This window comes from Leopardus geoffroyi, chromosome A2 (assembly GCF_018350155.1).
Source record: "Leopardus geoffroyi isolate Oge1 chromosome A2, O.geoffroyi_Oge1_pat1.0, whole genome shotgun sequence".
Lineage (NCBI taxonomy): Eukaryota > Metazoa > Chordata > Mammalia > Carnivora > Felidae > Leopardus > Leopardus geoffroyi.
The window spans coordinates 15,818,953-15,828,188 of NC_059331.1; the positions used below are offsets into that span (position 1 = coordinate 15,818,953).

The window sequence follows — 9,236 nt, forward strand, 5'->3', positions numbered from 1 at the left end:
CTGCGTAAATAACCTGAAGACTTCTATTATCTGCCCTTAAAGAAACCCTATTTCCTATAGCCACAGGGCTAAGATTTCTGAACACTAAACCAATTCTCCACCTGCCAGTGGCTGAATTACAATGTAAATCAAGTCCACAGTATCGCAAGGTGTCTTCTGTTAAAGGAGGGCATTGGTTGGGAAGGAATGGGATTCCGAAAACTGGAATAGGGATATACAGGAAGATCTCAAGGAAGCTGAAGGTATAGAACCCTAAGTTCTCCTGAGTCTTCTTTGGTTGTTCTTTGACATGCAGGTACCACCTACAAATGGTGGCATCCTTCTCTGGGGCATTCCTGAGTGACAGGGATGAAGCGAAATCCTCTCGGTGAGCAGCATTTTGAGCATTGCACCTGGCTGTTCATTTTGCTTGGAAGGAGAAATGGGTACCCAGACACCCAGTCCTGCTATTTATAGATAGCCCCTGATTTCAGGGCCATGGACCTCATCCTGTACACAGCAAATTTGCTAGTTGATTTCAGAAAGAAAATCTTCCTTCCCTGACTTCTGGATTCAGGGAAGAGAAGTAAGGATTCTCACTGTCACTTCTATGGAACATGATTTTACAGGTTACATTTCCTATTTCTACCAAAAAGAAGAAAGGGTGCTTGGCCATTTTTCACTTCCACTTGGCTGAGGCCTGAATACCCATGGCCAAAGCCAACACCCCCCCCCCCCCGCCCAAGGTTTTTTTTTTTTTTCCTTTGATCCAACTTTTAATATCGAGGTATGTGTAAGATATATTGTACATTTACTAACATATGTGTTTATAATAGCAGACGTGCATGCATTTATAATAATAGAGTCATATTGCCACCTGACATGATACAACCGTCTATGCTAACCCTTCCCCCACACAGGTTGCAAAGCCTTTGGGTGACATTCACTCTTTTCCTTGATACACTTGAAAATGCGATGTACGGTTAATTATCGTTAATACATCTTGGGTTGAAAGAGAATAAGAGAAGGAAGAAAACACAAATACTTGCTCAGTACGTGTGTATACAAACATATTCATAACAAAATAGGGAAGAAATACTCATAATAATGATAGTTCTCACTTCTGTATCTTGTCACCTGGTCATAGCTGGTTATTTACAACTACCTTCTTCCACTCCCTGTTTCATATTCCCTTTGCCCTCAGTGAGCACCTCACGGGGTCACGGGTCTTTGCCTGGGGGGTGACCCACACCTTCATACCTGGAACCTGGACCATTAGCGTTCCTGCTTGAATTGGGTTGTTGTGGTTTCCCGCTGACTTGAATCACAGGACGTGGTAATACGTGGCAAGAGACAGCCTAAGGGATCTCCTGTACTCCAGACACAGTCGTTCCTTCTTCTCATGTGTAGTAGCAGATCGGTTTCCTCTTGGTGGCCAGGACCAATCACCCAGCCAGCACAGTGACTCCCTTCTTTGCCTGTTGAGTCAGAGGCAAGAGGATCCCAAAGCGGCCAGGTGGTCGCCTCAACTTCCGGGCCAGTGGGATCGCTGTTGTGTCCTCTGGTGGAAGTGTGTGCAGCATGGCCTCAGGGCTCTCCCACCCCTGCTCCCTCCCCCTTTAGCCTTTCAGGAGTCCCCCCCCCCCCCCCACCGCCCCGAATAAACCTCTTGGACGTCTAATCCTTACTTGGTGTCTGCTTTTGAAATTCCAAGAGAGCAGGAGCTCACGGGCCATGTATTTACGCCTCAGAATTTGACAAACGCTACAAATCAGGGCTCTTTCCTCTGGAGGGCAGGTTGTTCAAATTTACCAGCACACCGCTGCATGGAAGGTTATCCCTGTCTTGGGACTGCTCCCGAGAGAGAGTCCCCCCGGGTTGCTATCCTAGCTGGTATAGGGCTAGCGTTCAGGATGCCGGTAAGAGACAGATGGCCCTCTCGACAGGGTGAGTGAGGACAATTCAAGGAAAAGACTTTCCCCAAAGGTGTGGGCAGGGTGTAAGGAAGTCAAACAGCAGGGGTGAAGTATTCCGGATCTAGCAATAGGGGGCAGCTGCCGCTGCCGATCGCAGGAGGGAAGGCACAGGAGGAAGTGTCACTGAAGGCCCTGGAGAGACCCGGAGCCCTAGAAGAGGGCTGGCTGCTTGACACGGGATGTGGCCTGCGGCTGCGGAAGTAGTCATTTCCACCCCTTGCCCGGCAGGGAGGGAGCCGGAGGAATAAATACACCGGCCTCTTTCTCCTCCCATCCCACACCACCAAACTCCTGCTGGAGCCTTCCGCTGGTGCCAGCAAGGAGGCAAGAGGGGCTGTTGATGAAGCCCAGGCAGGTGGACGGCAGAAGGCAGACCTGGAGGGACGAGCGTGAGAGTCCCCGTTCCGAGCCTCGGGCAATCCATCCCAGTCCAGCCTCCTTGGGTGAGGTTTGCTCTCGCCACACACACTGTTTCCATTTGCACGAAGGCTCTCTTGCTTCCCCCCCCCTCCCGGTTCATTACCATCCCTCCTTGGCTCAGACGTCACCCTTTTGAACATGCCAGGCTCTTTGTTGATTGTTTTCTCTGGTCCCAACATTTTTATCCAACATTTTTATCCAAGGGTGACTTGTTTGGCACCGTTTGGCAACATTTTTATCCAACGGTGGCAACATTTTTATCCAACATTTTTATCCAACGTATGGCAACATTTTTATCCAACGGTGACTTGTTTGCTAGTCATGATACTAGGAGTCAACATTTCCTGAGCACTTAACCACATGCCAGGCACCGTGTAACTATGTTAGATTTTATTCTAGGCTCTAGCTTCCTTGAGGGCGGGGACCATGCTCTGCATTGTTCGTGTCTCCATCTCTCTCGGGCCTAGGACAGTGCCTGGAACATACGAGGAGCTCGACACACATGTGTGGAGTAAAAATCCCCACTGTGAGCCGGGCAAGTGTTTCCTAACGCTTTCGCAATATGGGAGATTAAATATGGCGGAAAATGTTTTACTGCGCTTTCCATCGGGAGGTGAAGTCTAATGCACCTCCTTGAACATGGGCCGGTCTCGGTGACTTGCTTGACCGACAGAATGTGCCGGAAGTGACATTCTGGGGGCTTTAGGTTGTAAGAAGCCTTGCTGCCTCCAGCTGGGTCCCTTGGAACATGCTCGTTGCGAACCCTGAACCGTTACTTACAAAGCTCAACTGCACGCGGCCGCCAGGCTGGTGAGGCTGCATGTGTAACGTCTGGTGGTTCCAACTGAGCTCAACGATCAAGCCTTTTCTGCTGAGGCCCAGACATGGGACTGAAGCTGCCTCAGAGTGGCCCATCTACCAGCCCAACAGCACCAAAGGGGTCTCTGTTGAGGCCACATGAAAAAGAAACCCTGTTCACGGGGCGCCCGCGTCTCAGTCGGCGAAGCGTCCGACTCTGGATTTTGGCCCAGGTCGTGATCTCACGGTTCGTGAGTTTGAGCCCCGCATCGGGCTCTGTGCTGACAGCGTGGAGCCTGCTGGGGATTCTCTCTCTCTCCCGCCCCTCTCAAAATAAATAAATAAACATCAAAAAAAAAATGTAATTCGAAAAAGAAAAGAAACCCTGCTCAGGGCTCTTGAGCCACAAAATTATGAGCTATAATTAAAGGGCTCTTACTTGGGGCCTCTCTCTATGGGGGGCTTTATCGCACAGCAACGGTCAGAGGACACGATATCGGTTAGGGGGAAGTCCCCAGCCCGATTTTCCATGTCACCTCTCCCATCCCACACTCTTGGGTTCCCCTCGAAGACTGTCACCACCAGGAGTCCTGCAAACTCTCCAGAAACTTGCCTTTGATGTGGCTCGCTGAGAGGTACCTTTTTTAGTTAGCTTCCATTGCCAACACTGCCTGGAAATCCCCCAAATGCAGCCCCACCTGCTCTCTGGCAAAGCTCCAACGGCCGCGTTGTCCCGGGCCACCTGCCGCATCATCATGCAGCCCCCTCCAAGCTTGGGGGATGGTGAAGTCACCGGCTCCCGGGTAGAGAGGCCCTTTTCCTCTGAAGCCTGCTGTGCCCATCCGACCACACATGAACCTGGTTAGACAGTTTCACACTGAGAGTCGGGGAAACACAGGTAGCCGGTTGGGGCCACCCCTGGTTCTGCTGTCGCCTTGCTCCCCGGTCACACCTGTCCCAGGCAGAGCGAAGCCTTGCTGGAGTCCCCGGGGATTTGTCCGGGCGGCGCTTGGGAGGGCAGCCACAGGCTGCTGCGAGGGGACTGGAGCCCGGTGGGTGTGCTGCGACAGCATGAACAGTTCCGGATGGAGCCTCTGAAGCTTTCTGGAAGTACCGAGGACTCAACAGACATTCAAGAAGCTGGAGGGCTCTTGGCCTCTCCAGGGCCTCTGGAAGGGGCCGCGTGGGGGCGTCCCTGGTGGTGCTCGCGGCATTTGCCAGCTCATTCTGAGCAGGACGTCTACCCTCTTCTCACCCCCTCATGGCTCTTCAAACACACGTGGGGGGGCGGGTGGGTGGGGGTGACAGCATGCCTGGCAGAGGTCACAAGAGTTGGGAGAAGGGGAAGCCCAGGCAGCGTTTGTGATGCAGCGAGAAGGGCACGGCAGGTTCCAGACCTCGTAGCGTCTTGGCCGCTCCCTGATGGTCCCAGGGCTCGGCCATCCTTTCTGAGCGGGAGATCCTTGTGGAAACTACACTATGTGGGGCTCACGATGAATGCAACCCCCGAGGCCCTCCTCGGTCCTACAGAAACAAGCTCTTCGGGGGGAGTCTGGCCTCTGCATTTGTAGCAGGTGGCTAGGTGGGCCAGAAGAAGGCAGGTGTGGGGATGCATATCATGGGCTCTGGGGTCCGCCTGGAGGGCTCAAACTCAGACCGCAGGACACAGGGGCCGTGTAATTTCGGTGCCTCAGTTTCCCTATGCACACCACAGGTAATCACAGCATCAGCCTCACTGACTTGTCACGGGGATTAAATGAGTGAGGCCCTCAGAACAATGTCAGGCGAGTGCCCCGTAGCTGCCAGCTCCGGGGTACCTGGATGGGGGAAGTGAAATGCAAGGCAGGAAGCTATACCTTCAGAACACGGTCAGATCTGGGTACACGTTTGAATGGAGGACAAGAGCAAAAAACACTCAGCCGCACCACGGGCAGAATTATGCCGTGAGCCTTCATTTTCGCAGCCAGCCCCGGCTGGCATTACTCCAGGGGCTGGGTGTTCAAAAAGGAACAAACTGTTCCCTGCCCTCGAGAGGCCCGCGGGCTCACCGATGCGGAAAAGGACCTTCGGAGGCAGTGTGCTCAGTGTGATGTGAGGGACAGACTCTAGACACAGCAGCCTTGGAGAGGCGAGGAAGGCTTCCTAGAGGAGGTGATGTCAAAGGGAGATCTGGAGGATGAGGGGAGGTTGTCCAGGGAAAAGGGGGCTGGATGCCGGGTGTAGGGACGCTTATGCAGTAGTGCATATTCCGGACCATCCCGTGATTCGGAGGGGGGTGGGGGGGAGGTTGTGCAAAAGAGGAGGCGCTGTTGGGGTTTGTGGCTTGAAAGACGAGCAGGTTCTGCTGGTCGGGTTGAGTTGGCTCGCCCAGCGTCTTCAGTTCTGGCTAGCTCCTCTCACACACTGTGCATCCTGACCACAAAAGTCACCTTGTCTCTCTCCTCTCTCTCTTTCTCGCCTTTGCTCAAACAAACTGAGGGTTACCAGAAGGGAGATGAATGGAGGGGATGGGGATTAAGGAGGGCACTTGTGATGAGCCCCAGGCCGTGTATGGAAGTGTCCAATCACTATACTGTGCACCTGAAACTAGTATTACCCTGTTATGTTAACTACCTGGAACCTAAATAAAAACTTTGTTATTTTTTTAAAAATTTTGTTTAATGTTTATTTATTTTTGACAGAGAGAGAGAGACAGAGCATGAGCGGGGGAGGGGCAGAGAGAGAGGGAGACGCAGAATCTGAAGCAGCCTCCGGGCTCTGAGCTGGCAGCACAGAGCCCGACGCGGGGCTCGAACTCACAGACCGTGAGATCATGACCCGAGCCAAAGTCGGATGCTCGACCGACTGAGCCACCCAGGCGCCCCAAAAACTTTTTTAAAAAAGTCACCTTGTGTGTCATCGAATAACACTCCACCTGGGTGAGTCAACCAGCACACTGTTTTGGTGCTCAGAGAATGAAAAGTCACAAAGGTCCAAATCCCTGCCTTGAGGAAATGTGTGACCCCCCCTTCAAATGGAGGAGTGTTAAATAATTTGGGGTCCTCATTTCAAAACCACCACATGGAGACTCAGGGAGGATGTCCAGGAGGTAATGACACAGGCTAAGTCTGGAAAGGTGGTAGGAGTGAACAGAGAGAGAAGAGGAGGGAAAGTGTGGCATCTGGGGACCACAAATGTAGAAATCAGGAGACAGGAAGCCCTGGGACTGGTTCAAAGGACTCTAATTACAGCCCAAGAGGAGAAAGTGTGTCCTGGCAGGAGCCGTGGGAGATGAGGCAGGAAAGGGAGGCGAAGCTAAGGAAATTCATCCTGAATGGAGAAGTGAAAGGTTTTAAGCAGAGAGGATGCTCTTGGCTGCGAGTGACAACGAAAGTGGCTTAAGTAACGGCAGGCTGTTAATTTCCCAGAGGAAGATGATGCTAGGATGGCTGCAGTAACTCAGCAATGTCAAGAGCTAGAGCTCTTTCTGTCTCACGTACCAGCCTCAGCACCTCTGTAGAACCATTCCTCATGATCGCAAAATGGCTGCTGTGGCACCAGGCATCATGGCTTGGTACAGCGTCCGGAGCGGGGGATAAGGAGGCATACGTGTGAACAAGTCACTCTCATTTGGAGAAATTTTGCAATGTCCGGGGGGGCATTTGGGGTTATCACAACTGGGAGGAAGCCGTTGATATCTAGCAGATAGAGGCCAGGGACGCTGCCCAACAGAATAGACTCCCAGGAAAGAAAATTATCCAAGTGGCAACAGCACCAAGGTTGAGAAACCCTGGTCTAAGCTGGCTGGGTGCCTTTGGCTTATAAGGGGAGGTGAAGTTGCCTCCCCTCCCTGTGCGTTTGAAGTGTAGAGCCCAAAGATCTTCTTTCATGGCTGGGTTGCTGGGGAGCCCTAGACACTGCCAGATCCGTCAATGTGTTATCAAGCTACAACCATAGGGGGTTCCAGATAGATTGAAATGTAAGAAGTAACAGCAGAGGAAACAGGAAACAGAAATAGTTATCAGATGGATGGGTAAAGACTTACTTACATGTTTATATATGTGTTGCATATCATCATAAACACAGTGTATGCGAGAAGGGCATTATTATCTGTCGCCGGTGATGAATTGCTTTGCAGGACACAGCTTTCTTTCACTCTGATACATTGTTAGTTCCTGGCATTTCTGTTCCAGAGTTGTACCAAATGTAGTCTCTTTGTTTCCTTTTCAAAGCTGAGGGGCGCCTGGGTGGCGCAGTGAATGACTGACCCGCCACCATAGAGGCAGTGATGGTGGGGAGTGGAGGAGGGGGGAGGATTTTGAAGGCAGGTGTTACCAATGTACCAGAAATGCACCTTGTCTACCATCAACCCAGACCCTGAAATGTTTCTGATACTTCCGCTGGGGGTTTCTGGTTTGACCTAGTTCTGACTTGATACCTTTTTCCTAAACACCTTCCTTTTCCTGTTTCTTGTTTACTGTGGCGTCTGCCCCTTAGCCTTGTTTTGGAAAATGAGCGCTGCTGATTCGGTGTGGGTGTCAGTGGATCACGGGCATGTGTGTGTATCCATGTGTGCAGGGGTCGGGGGCTGGGGAGGGTTCACCTCTATTTCCGTGTCAAGGCAAGTTAGCGGACAAAGCTCTGGGCTCCTTCGATAACAAAGACGAACTTGGCTTCCAGCACATCCTGACTGTGAAATCAACAGCTGCGAAGAATGTAATAAAATAGAATATGTAAAAATAGTAAAGCAACTTCCTGCTCCTGAAAATCTTCACCGAGGAAGTTATTGCAAAAGAAACAGCAGACTTTAAAATAACCCAAAGATCAAAGAAGTCTCAAGGGGAATAATAATAATAAAAAAAGCACACAGAATGGAATAAAAATGAGTCAGAAAGGGAGCACTGAGAGGGAAATTCATTGCCAATTGCTTGCATCAGAAAAGAGAAACTCGCTCACAGAAATAATCTAAGCCCCAATCTTAAGGGCCCGGAACAAGAAAAGCAAAAATAAACTCAAAGTAAGTAGAAGGAAGAAAAATAAAGAGCAGAATAATAAAATTGAAAACAAAGACAACAGAAAAATGAAACAAGAGTTTGTTCTTTGAGAAGATGGGATAAACGTGATACATCTCTAGAAAGACTGACAGAAAAAACGAGAGAGAGAGAAAGGCACAAATTGCTAATATCAGGAATGAAACAGACATGTCACTACAGACCTTGCAGACATCACAGGAGAGTAGTCAAATCCTACAGACAACTCTACAACTTGGATGAAGCAAACTGATTACACAGGCTACCACAGCTCCCCCCAAATGAAATAAATTAACCTCAATGGCCTTGTGACTTTTAAGGAAATTGAAGTCATAATTTAATCTAAAAATTTAATGTTTATTTTTGAGAGAGAGAGAGAGAGAGAGAGCGCACCAGCAGGGGAGGGATGGAGAGAGAAAGACACAGAATCAGAAGCAGGCCCAGAAGCTGAACTGTCAGCACAGAGCCTGAGGTGGGGCTCGAACTCAGGAACCGCATGAATGACCTGAGCCGAAGTCGGACGCTTAACCGACTGAGCCACCCAGGTGCCCCTGAAGTCATAATTTTAAAACTCCTGAGAGGGGAGCCTGGGTGGCTCAGTCGGTTGAGCGTCTGACTTCCGCTCAGGTCATGATCTCGTGGTTCGTGGGTTCGAGCCCCGCGTCGGGCTCTGTGCTGACAGCTTGGAGCCTGGAACCTGTTTCGGATTCTGTCTCCCTCTCTCTCTGCCCCTCCCCAACTTGCACTCTCTCAAAAATAAATAAAATGTTAAAAACAATTTATAAGAACTCCTGAAAAAAAAAATCTCCAGGTCCAAATAATTTGGATGGGGAATTCTTCCAAATGTGCAAAGAAGAGTAAATGCTAATTTTATATAATCCCTTCAGGAAAATAGAGGAGAACATTTCTCAACTCACATTGTGATGTCAGTATTACCCTATACCCACACGAGACAAAAAATAGTACAAAAGGTACATAGCAACTAATACAGTAAAAGCATTTGACAAAATTCAACACCCATTCATGATCAAACTCTCAAGAACCGGGAATGGGG

At 50.2% G+C, this 9,236-nt stretch overlaps 1 non-coding gene across 1 annotated transcript; it reads left to right on the plus strand.

Annotated features, from left to right (window-relative positions):
• The first annotated feature begins 8,767 nt into the window (after positions 1-8,767).
• On the plus strand, positions 8,768-8,852 carry TRNAG-UCC. Its single transcript has one exon. It is a non-coding gene; the product is annotated as a tRNA-Gly (tRNA).
• The last annotated feature ends 384 nt before the right edge of the window (positions 8,853-9,236 follow it).